Below are 12,342 nucleotides of genomic sequence, written 5' to 3'. Positions count from 1 at the left end.
AGGCGGTTCTTGGCTTTCGGGGCCCCGTACGCACCTAGGCTCCCAAAAAATCCCACACATGTGGTATCCCTGTACTCAGGAGAAGCAGCAGAATTTATTTTGGGGTGTCATTTTACATATGCCCATGGCATGCGTGAGCAATATATCATTTAGTGACAACTTTGTGAAAAAAAAATAAAAAAAATAAAAAGTTTGTAACTTTCCCGCAACTTGCGGCAAAATATAAAATATTCCATGGACTCAACATGCCTCTCAGCAAATAGCTTGGGGTGTCTACTTTCTAAAATGGGGTCATTTGTGGGGGTTTTGTGCCATCTTGGCATTTTATGGCCTTCAAAACTGTAATAGGTAGTGAGGCGTGAAATTAAAAATGTATGCCCTTAGAAAGCCTGAAGGCGGTGCTTGGTTTTCGGGGCCCCGTACGCGGCTAGGCTCCCAAAAAGTCCCACATATGTGGTATCCCCGTACTCAGGAGAAGCAGCAGAATTTATTTTGGGGTGTAATTTCACATATGCCCATAGCATGTGTGAGCAATATATCATTTAGTGACAACTTTGTGAAAAATTTATAAAGTTTGTCATTTTCCCGCAACTTGTGGCAAAATATAAAATATTCCATGGACTCAACATGCCTCTCAGCAAATAGCTTGGGGTGTCTACTTTCTAAAATGGGGTCATTTGTGGGGGTTTTGTGCCATCTTGGCATTTTATGGCCTTCAAAACTGTGATAGGTAGTGAGGAGTAAAATGACATATGTATGCCCTTAGAAATCCTGAAGGCGGTGCTTGGCTTTCGGGGCCCCGTACGCGGCTAGGCTTCCAAAAAGTCGACCACATGTGGTATCCTCGTACTCAGGAGAAGCAGCAGAATGTATTTTGGGGTACAATTCCACATATAACCATGGCATGTGTGAGCAATATATCATTTAGTGACAACTTTGTGTAAAAAAAAAAAAAAATTTTTTTTTTGTCATTATTCAATCGCTTGCGGCAAAAAAATAAAATATTCAATGGGCTCAACATGCCTCTTATCAATTTCCTTAGGGTGTCTACTTTCCAAAATGGGGTCATTTGGGGGGGTTTTGTACTGCCCTGCCATTTTAGCACCTCAAGAAATGAGATAGGCAGTCATAAAATAAAAGCTGCGTAAATTCCAGAAAATGTACCTTAGTTTGTAGATGTGTCAACTTTTGCGCAAACCAATAAATATACAATTATTGACTTTTTTTTTACCAAAGACATGTGGCTGAATACATTTTGGCCTAAATGTATGACTAAAATTGAGTTTATTGGATTTTTCTAATAACAAAAAGTAGAAAATATCATTTTTTTTTCAAAATTTGCGGTCTTTTTACGTTTATATCGCAAAAAATAAAAATCGCAGAATCAGTCAAATACCTTTAAAAGAAAGCTCTATTTGTGGGAAGAAAAGGACGCAAATTTCGTTTGGGTACAACATTGCATGACCGCGCAATTACCAGTTAAAGCAGCGCAGTGCCAAAGTGTAAAAAGACCTCTGGTCATTTACCAGCAAAATGGTCCGGTCTGAAAGTGGTTAAAGACTCTAGCTGGGTATTGGCCACAAGCTCGAACAGCTTGTGCAGCTAGTAAGCTTGCACTCTATGTGGTGGTGGATTCACGTTGTCGCTCAAAAGTCACGGAGGACTTCAATTTATTGTGTTGCTACAATCACTTATTCCTTCATTGAGGAGTCTTAGATTTGATTTTTGTTTACATGTTTTTTTTTTGTTTTGTTTTTAGTCATATTCATCATAATATATATATGTATGTATTCTTTCAATATATGTATTTTTTTTTACCATCAGTCAATTGTTCACAGAAATTATTTGACACTGGAGGACTTTATATACGTCACAGTGTATATTGTTTTTGGGACTTATTTAAAAAAAAAGTTTTAATTTCATTCATTTATATTTGCTTGTTATATTTGGATTAACACGTCATTTGAGAGTGCAGCTCCTTTTTCAATTTAGCTTTACTTGTGTGTATTTCACTTTGAGCTGCAGCTAGGGCTATTGGGTTTGTACACAGCGCAGTTTTCTCTTTAAATTTATAAAGCATTTTATATTTTACTTCATGTGAAGATTAGCAGGGCAGAAATCAAAGCTAGTTTGTGAAATGTGTAAACATGGCTGATCTCCCATAAAATATTAAAAAAGGTCCAATGACACTGGTGGGTTACCTTATTATGCGTTAGTGCAATGTGATTCCATTCTTTCTTAATGTCACCACAACACACCACCTTGCATTGTTGTGTAAGAAATGTGCAAATCCATTTTTCTTTGCATCACCAGCCTGTTCAAATGAATGGGCTGCCTTACTGCAACGTACATTAACATGAGGCATGAACTGTGTCTGTGTTAAAGCCTTGCATTAGGGTAAAGAGATCCTAACACCACAAAAGATGACCGACATTAACCTGATCCTTCTCCAAATTGGTTTGCCCATCTTGGGAAAAAAGAGACCCAAAACGGGTTGATTGACTAAAACTGGAGAGTGCGAAATCTGATGTGCATGGTAGCCAATCAGCTTACAGGTTTTTTGTCAAAGCTGTTTTTCACCTGGGCGATCTGATCAGGTCCACCTGTTCGTTTTTCAAGTGGTCCTGATCGGACCTTCCAGTCTTTTATGGAGCAGCAGACACCCGCCGCTATCCAATCCTGTACGCCAAAAACAAGTGGATGGGGGACTTATTCCCCATCGGTCAGGCGGATCGGATGGCATCAGATGGAAAGGGACAGGTGATCCATTTAATTTCAATTGCCCCATAGATGAGAGCGGGCTGTGTCTGCTCTGCATAACGGCGTGGACATGGACCTGTCATGCGTCTGCTCAGCAGGGGTCATCGGAGAGATACTTTGCTGAGCAAGCAGATTCTGCTTCATGGTGGTGCCCGTGTGAAAGGGGCCCAATTGAACATGCTGAAGTTAGAAACTGATTGGCTACCATGCACAGCTGCACCAGATTTTTCACCCTCCCGTTTTAATAAATCAACCCCAAAGTGTTGATCTGGCTCTCTCCAAAGACACACTGGTAAGTTAATTAGCTTCTTTCTAAATTGGCCCTAGTATGTGTATGTATGAACGTAAGTTGAGGACCTTAGATTTTAAGCTCCTTGAGGGCAGGGACTGATGTGAATGTACAATAAATATGTAAAGTGCTGCACAAATTGATAGCTCCATATAGTTACCTATAATAAAAATCATATAAAAACAGCAAATTAGGTTAAGTTTTATGACAAAGCATTGTCAAGTGAAGACAGTATCCTGTTATTAAAGTAACTAAATGAAAGTTTCCATCCCCAATAGTAAAACTAGATTCTGGCCTTGGTACACAGATAAACCTTATACTGACCTATTTCTCCACTCTACTGCAACTGACTGCGGGCATTGTAACAAACACAATTGCTACATGGGCCACAGGTTCCTGTGATGATCATACAAGACTGCAAATGTGTATGTCTAATGCTGCTCCCTGTGGCCTCTTACCACACCGACTTTGGCTTAAAGGGTTAGCACTCTTCCATTAGGGTCCTAGGTTTAGTTCTCAGCAGAGATATTCTTATAGGGTTTGCATCCTCTGGGTGTTCTGGTTTACCCTGTAAATACAACTGATTTTGTGAACAAACCCACTTTCCTCCAACAACCCTAAACCAAGTAGGTTAACTGGATGTTGAAGCAATTTTGACCAGTTTTCAATGTTGACTTGAAAAATGTCTTTGGACCAAAATATCACCAGTATCTGATAGACCAAGTTTCTTAATTCCATCATAATGCTGTCATTTTTATGCTAGCTTAAAAACTGAGCTCTGAGGCTTGCCCTTAGCAATGGGGTGACGACGGAGCGCTGCAGAGACTGTACTATTCTTAGGTAATTCATAGATCTAAGGCGAACGACCACATGGAAAAGCCAGCGGCATGTCCAACACTGTAATAGGGAATATTGTTTCCACTAGCCATGAATATAAGGGGCATGGTTTTCAGTGACCCCCAATGAATTGATATTCAACAGCTGGAGGGCACCAGCTTGCCTACCGCTGTCTTAGAATATTGTATTGAATTTATATAAGCCCCATGGTGAATATAATGAGACTGGGCTTTTTATCATCTAGTTAGGTGAAGGATGCAGAACCAAAGGGGGAAAAAAAAAGAAAAAAACTTCTTTTCAACGTTCACAGCTTTAATTCACACTTTTCCAATTAGTCATCCTCTATTTTCTGAAAGTCTAATAAGATCTTATCTCTGACGTCAGCTAGTAAACAGATTTTGATAGCTTCAGCGGATCAGCGTCCATTTCAGTAGCTCCGGCCTGAGAATGTTTGATGAGCCTGCCCATTCGCTGGTACCAAAGCTGAAACAGCAAAATGTTCACAGGGGAAAAATGCTGAATATGAGGAAAGGGACATGGTCTGATGGAGCTACAAAAGCTGCTTTTTAAGTTTAGATGAATATGCATAATTAGTGTTGCACGACAGATAGCAACCCCATGGAAAATTATAAAGTACAGACTAGTTACAAAAATCTATTAGGATGGAAAAGCACCTAATTAGGCTCTCTGAATATAGCCTGACCATCTGCGACGCAGAAATCAGGAAGAACTCTGTGATAACCTTTGTATGAGAACATAATGCTACATTGACTCCACATTATGAATTCCACATTGGCCAACATTCACTAAACGGTGACTCTCTAAATCAGCCTTAAAGTGAAAGTACAGAGCGTTTTCCATGACCATATATTTTACATTAAAATTGCAGTGGTTACATTATTGTTTAATAACCTTGCTCTTTCAGAATTTTTTATGTAAAAAAAAATATGTATAACTTTGTAGATGAGCCACTACAAGGAGCTCCTCGGCATATGCGCAGGGTGACATCATTCCACCACAGGCCAATAAGGAGGCTGAAAGCCCAGAAGTAGCCAGGGAGAAAATGACAGCAACTGTCGAGGGATGTAACCACAGTATCACATAAGTAACACAAACTATACAGTTACACAGAGAAATGTGTTTGCATTGTGTTCATATAAAAAAGGCAACCTTAGCCAGTGTAAAGCAGTGCAGAAAAAAATGAGACGCTTGGGCCTCACATGTGCTTGAAGACAGGAATAATGGAAGTGTTGCTCATAGCAAACATTTAGCCTCCATGTTTCTCTGCTGCCAGATTTCCATTAAGACAACTTAAGCCCTCCCCTGCTCATACCCATTCATAGCCACATTCCCTGACGATAGAAGCTTTTTAGCCAAAGCTTGGAATGAGGTCTAATCGGGTTTAGGTCAGGTGGGATTTCTGGTCTGCTAAATAAACCTGAAATTTGGAAGGTTACCAGAATTAGGGCCCATTCCCACTGGTGCGATGCCTGAGATCGGATGTGATGCGCACCACACTGCAGTGTAAATCACATGCGACCTCTGTGCGATGCGATTTCAGCCATAAAGATAGTATGGCTGAATTTGCATCAAACGCGCACAGGACCCTTTTTTGCCCGCAGGAGAATCAGATCGCATGGGTGTTGATACCCATGCTATCTGACGCCTGTCCAAGTTTGTAGTTTGCACTGCAATCTGCAAGCTGATTTGGGGGTGTCATTAACTTTTAACTGATAATAGTTTGCATAGGGCAGTCTGAACTGCTGCCTGGGAGACATGCGATGTGGGAACCCACAGTGGATTCGTAGGGTTCCTGCATCGCAGCAGTGTGAACTGGCCCATGCCTCCATGTAGCTGCACATGACACCCAGATACAATAACTTGATCTCTATACAGACTATAACAAGCATTCTCAATCAGGGTGGCAAGCAATCCTAAGATTCCTCCGGAGGTTGCTTTGGGTTCCTTAAGTGTGGCTGACCAACCACTGGCTGGTACCTGCATAGATCTAGGGCTAACGCCACTTGGCAAAAGCGGTGGCATGACACTGATATTTTTTACCTGTCAAGCCTTGTACACAGAATTAGATTGTTGGCCAACAAAGCGTCAGACTTTTGTCCGAAGTGTGTGCGTGTGCCAGGAATTTGTCTTGCATACAAACGGTACACAATTGTTGGCCAACAGACACGAACGTAGTGACGTACTACAAGGAATTTCAGCTCGAGCGCCACCCTTTGGGCACCTTCTGCTAATGTAGTGTTTGCTAAGCACTGATTCTAAGCATGTGTGTTTATACGTTCAACTTTTGTGTGACGGACTTGTGTACAGACGATAGGAAAATCTGACAACAGACCATTGTCCGCTGAAAATATTTACTAGCATGCCATCCAACATTTGTTGGCAGAAAGTTGGACAACAATTGTCAGATGGAGTGTACTAATGTTCGGATTTTAGGCCAACAGTCTATCATCACACAATTCCCTGCTGAAAATCCGATTGAGAGTATGAGGCTTAAGGGTAGCATTTTAACTAACACTGTAAGGCTTCATGCACACTGGACATTAAAATAACGTTATAAAAACACCAGCTTTGCAGTGAGCCTTTCAACGTTTAACGTTCTTGCAATAGCCTTTTTTGCTAAAAAAAAAAAAATTTTTCTTCAATGGATCAAAACCGTTAAAAACCACTGGTGAGCCGCGTGTTTGAGCGTTTACCAGCGTTTTTACGTTACAGCGTTTTTACAGCTGAAAAAACGCACCAGCCAAAAACTTCTGGTAACAGCCTATGTGTGCATGGACACATAGGATAACATGATGGGGAGTTTATTGACTGTAGAAAAAAAAAACGTCTACAGCCAAAAAACAGCTTCTGTAAAACCATCCAGTGTGCATGAGGCCTAATAGGGCATATTCTCTCCACTAACCATGGACGTAGGGGGCATGGTTTCCAGTGACCCCCAATGAATTGGTATTATGAGAAGTTCCGTGACAGCTGAAACTAATTTCAAGGGTTCCTCTGTGGTAAACATGTTTAGAAAGGCTGGACTGGGGCATCGTTGACCTATATTATTAGGATTTGCATGTGCGATCTTTGTGTTTACATCAGGAACTTTAACATACCATCAAATGCATGAACAAGCTTTTCAGTATAACGTGTGAGGGAGGACGTGTTAACCCTCCCCTGGATCACGCTACTGCTCATTAACCATCAACCTATATACCGGTATGTGTGACCACACTACTGCTAATCAGCCATCAAACTGTGTATATGCGTTCATGCTATTGCTCATTAGCCATTAACCAATGTGTTTATGTGATCTATATATGGTTCATACTAAGGACCAACAACTTCCTGGAAACTATTATTATACTATAGTGTGCGAGGGAGATGGTTGAACATCTGCATATCCTTTTCCCTCATTTAGTGGGCCCTTCTTTAGGCCACACTATTACACTTTCATGCATCTATGACGACTTTCAAAGTTCATGAACTTATATATCACTATATGTACACAAGTCTCTATATAGACACTGTATGTGTTGAAATTTGATCAATTAATATGGGATCCTCATATGGACAAATTTTTTCAACATTTTTGCTGCTTGGGCATCACATGTATAGGGGTTTTTCCTAGCAACGTCAAATACTTTATGTTTAACCCAGATACAATATGTACTTGGTCATCCATTTGTAGTACAGTGTAGGGTTTTTAGAAATGGTTTATTTTTATTTTTTTATATATATATACACACACACACATATATTTTACACACAGTATATATATGTATTTATATAAAAAAAATATGTTTGTGTACAATAAAGTACAGTGTTTTAGCTATCAGGGTTATGTATATGCACCATTTTCATGTCTGGTTGAGTCCATAAACTGGTATTTTTATATTCTTAGGCAATTCATAGATCTAAGGCGAACGACCACATAGCAAAGCCAGTGGCATGACACTAATGATATTTTCTACCCGTCTGTAAGGCTAGGTTCACACTATAGCGATGCGGGAACGCCGCGAATCCGCAGCGTTTTCCCGCATCGCATACCTCCCGCCGGCAGTTCACACTGCCCTATGCGGACGGCTGGGAGTGTCAATGATATGTTAATGACACCCCCAGATCCGTCCGCATATCGCAGTGCGATCTGCACACTCGCACAGGAATCGGATCGCATGGTGTGAACACCCATGCGATCCGATTCTGCTGCGGACCAAAAAAAGGGTCCCGTGCGAGTTTGCTGCGGGAGCGATGCGAATTCAGCCATACTATCTACGGAGATCGGATGTGATTTGCACTGCAGTGCGGTGCGAATCACATCCGGATCTCCCCCCGCAGCAGTGTGAACCCAGCCTAAGGGTAGCAGTCCAACACTGTAGGCCTCATGCACACGGACGTTTTAAAAAACGGTCTGTAAAGCTAGTAACAACACCTGGGAAAATAAAGCAGCGGTAAAAACGCGATTTTAATTAGCATTTTGATTTGGCGTCAATTCGAATTTAACAATGTTTTAACGCTAAGGCACGTTTTAAAAAAAAAAAAAAAACATCCCTCTGCTATTTTCCACTCTCAAATTACCCACAAACATTTTTACAGCTTAAAAACGCTGACGCTAAAAAAACTTCGGTATATCGTTAATGCAGCTTTAGCGCTGGAGCCTCTGAAGGCGCTGGTCCTTTTTTTTTTTTTTAAGCTTAAAAACGACCATGCCTGTTACAGCTCAATAACGCCATGGTGTGTATGAGCCCGTTGAATAACATGGAGTTGCCTTCTTAAGCAGCAAAAAATGCTCAAAAAGGCTGCTGTAAAAACATCCGTGTGCATGAGGCCTAATAGGGAATATTCTTTCCACTAGCCATGAATATAAGGGCCATGGTTTCCAGTGACCCCCAATGAATTGGTATTCTCAGAAGTACCTTGACAACTGAACAAAATGTCAAGGGTTCCTCTGTGGTAAACAGGTTAAGAAAGGCTGAACTAGAGGAGCAATGGTGTAGCTCATAGAATATTTGATACATTTAATTTCAAACGCCTCCTGACAAAACAACAATACACAATATTATGCAGTAAATCTAAAGAAAATGTACTAACCACAAGACATCCGTTGGGGGTGGTCCACTTCAGTGCCTAATATCCAACATTGATCAGACTTGCCCAAACTGGAAAAGAAAGCAAGTACGATAATTAAAAAAAAGTCATAAAACACATTTAAATCTTGTTCATCCTAAATGACATCATCTGTGTTAGCATGTAAAACAAACTGTATACATAGCACAACCTCGGGAGATGAGATTCCATTATCCCAGAAAGACAAAATGGCAATATACGCAAGACCTTCCCTGAAAAATAAGTTGTCTGGATGGGCACATATGATGCTTTAAAACCTGGATTTATCTTTCATCATTGATGGTGCCTTTCCAGATGTACAAGCTGCCCATTCCATACGCACTAATGCACAGCCATGCCATCAGAGATTCAGGCCTTTGAGCTGAGCGCTGATAAAAGGCTGGAAGGTCCCTCTCTTCTAAAGCCCTGAGGATGTGGCCCCAATGTTTGCCAAAAAGAAAGTGTCGAAATTTGATTTGTCTGACCACAGAAATGTTTTCCACTTTGCAACAGCCCATTTAAAAAAAAAAAAAGCCTTGGCCCCGAGAAAATGGCAGTGTTTCTGTATCATATTCAGATACGGTTCCTTTGCATGACAGAACTTATTTTGGCTGGCACGGTGAACTGTGTGCACGGATAGTCGATTTTGGAAGTATTGCTGAGCCCATGGTACATTTTCTAAGCTTAAACATATCCTTTTTTTTTCTATTTTCTATTGTGAATAAAATATGGATTTATAAAGGTATTGAAAGAATTGCATTCTGTTTTTTTATGTAGATTTTACACAGCGCCCCCACTTTTTTGGAAATTGGGGTTGTACTACCAACTTTACAATCAGTTATAGCAAACATTTTTTTTCTATTTTGGGATAACGGTTTTACATGTATAACTAAAAGCTGATTATTTTAAAACACCCCCGTAAGTGGTAAACGGTTTGCCTTATTTCTGTAAGGGCCAGTTCACACCATAGAAAACGCAAACCGGATGCGCTCCAGATGCTTTTTTGCATGAGTGTTTTTGATGCACAGCAGTGCATTCCCCCCTTTTTTTCTTAACCTTAAATAAGAACATGGGTGTTCCAGTGCGTTTTTGGTGCGGTTAGGTGCATTCCTGTGAGGTTTTTGATGCTTTTTAAAGCGTTCCAGTACAATCCAGTGCAAGAAAAATGCAGAATGTGCTACTTTTTTTTACTGGAACGCACTGGAACTGTAAGCACTGATGTGAACTATGCCATTGAAAACCATATAACCTACTTTCTATGCGTTTGATGCAGGAAAAAACGCACTGAACTGCATGTGATGTGAACTGGCCCTAACGGCAAGTGAGCTGCAAAACAACTTGCTGGATGGATCACCAGATGGAAATAAAAGAAAGAAAGCTTAAAAAAAAAAAAAAACAATACCATCATCACATCAAAGAACTGGTAAGCTACAATATAATAAATGTTTGCTTTCGGGGCTTAATATTTTAACAGCAAAATTTCCAGAAAAGCCACCAGGACATGCCAGGCCACGGTTTTATTTGGTAGTAAATCATCAACTTTGTGCCTTGAAGACCACTAGCTGCTGAGGGTTTTGTGTGTGTTTGGAGGGAGGATAGGTTCAGGAAGCGTGAATTTGGCAAGACGTTCTTCCAGCTTTAACCACTTAAGGACCAAGCCTCTGAGATTTGTTGTTTACAAGTTAAAAACTGTTTTATTTTTTGTTTTTTGCTAGAAAATTACTAGAAAAAGAACCCCCAAACATACTTTTTTTTCTAACACCCTAGAGAATAAAATGGCGGTCGTTGCGATACTTTCTGTCACACCGTATTTGCGCAGCGGTCTTACAAGCGCACTTTTAGAAGAAATACACTTTTTTAAATTATAAAATAAGACAACAATAAAGTTATCAAAAATAAATAAAAAATATATTGTGAAACATAATGTTATGCCAAGTAAATTGATAGCATGTCACGCTTCAAAATTGCGTCCACTCGTGGAATGGCGACAAACTTTTACCCTTAAAAATCTCTATAGGCAACGTTGAAAAAATTGTACAGGTTGCACGTTTTGAATTACAGAGGAGGTCTAGGGCTAGAATTATTGCTCTTGCTCTACTGATCGTGGCGATGGCTCACATGTGTGGTTTGAATACAGTTTTCATATGCTTCTGCATGCGAGCTCGTCGTGGCGGGGGGCGTTTTTTTTTTCTTATTTTATCTTTTATTTTTTAATTTTACACGGTTTTAAAAAATAAAATAAAAAATGTTGTCACTTGTATTCCTATTACAAGGAATGTAAACATTCCTTGTAATAGAAAAAAAGCATGACAGGACCTCTTAAATATGAGACCTGGGGTCAAAAAGAGCTCAGATCTCATATTTACACTAAAATGAAATAAAAATAAATAAATAATAAATAATAAAAAAAAAGTCATTTAAAAAAAAAAAAAGGTTTTAAAAATGGCCCTTTAAGAGCTATGGGCGGAAGTGAGGTTTTGACGTTGCTCCTGTCCTGCGTTTTTATGGAGATGGGTGGGGGCCCATCTTCCCCTCATTCGTCTCCATGCACAGCAAGGGTGACGATCCGATCGCCTCTGCCGCTGTAGACGGATCCGGTAAGCGGCAGAGGGCACCAGAGCACGGCAGGAGGGGAGGGCCCCTCTCCCGCCACTGATAAAAGTGATCTTGCGGCAAATCCGCCACAGAGACCACTTTTATCTGAAACCGGACCGCTCACTGAGGAAGAGGACACCGGGTTATGGCAGCTAGCTGCTGCCATAACAACGATATTCCTCTTCAAACAGCCATGAATAATGATGGCGGGCGGTCCGTAAGTGGTTAATACAGTTAGGGGTGACAGGTAACAAAGCTAGGCTTCTTCAGAGAATAACATAAATGGATCTCTGTACCATGCAGTGTGTTCTATACTATCCTGCTACTATAGAGATTCAGGAAAAAAAATATAGCAAGAGGGTAGATATATTTACATGGTTTCCAACACAAATCCAAAAACAAGGCATATTTTAAGATGATGGACAAACCATTCCTTTACACTCCTGTGCCCAACTACACACATGCATCCCCATCAGCAGCAATGACCTACCACCAATGTCATTACACTCTTCACCATTGACATGCCTACCATCTAGTTCACCGATCACCCCTGGTCACCATAGACTTCCAGGCTTGTGACTGTGACCCTATAAGCTCTACATTCTTCAATCAATATGCAGATTTCTGCATTGTCTCTGGGTAGTCTGGGGAGGAGTACAGCTTCCTGCCTTCTGTTTGCCCTTCTCAACATTATCTCTGGCAGACTCTGATAAGAAGGTTGGCACAAAGAGTGAGGAAATATCTGACAGAGA

General features: G+C 40.6%; 1 protein-coding gene across 1 annotated transcript in view; it reads right to left on the bottom strand.

Moving 5' to 3' along the window:
* FRYL (FRY like transcription coactivator) overlaps window positions 1-12,342 on the bottom strand; it is a 471,518-nt gene that overhangs the window by 361,001 nt on the left and 98,175 nt on the right. The window contains exon 2 of the mRNA XM_077477518.1: window positions 8,981-9,048. The gene's annotated coding sequence lies outside the window, so the exon portion shown is untranslated. The remainder of the gene's footprint in view (window positions 1-8,980; window positions 9,049-12,342) is intronic.

The sequence above is a fragment of the Lithobates pipiens genome, unplaced genomic scaffold (assembly GCF_037356315.1).
Source record: "Lithobates pipiens isolate NorthernLeopardFrog02 unplaced genomic scaffold, aLitPip1_a1.2 Scaffold_13, whole genome shotgun sequence".
NCBI lineage: Eukaryota > Metazoa > Chordata > Amphibia > Anura > Ranidae > Lithobates > Lithobates pipiens.
Note: the sequence above shows the minus strand (reverse complement) of the source record. Positions and strands in the feature narration are given on the sequence as shown.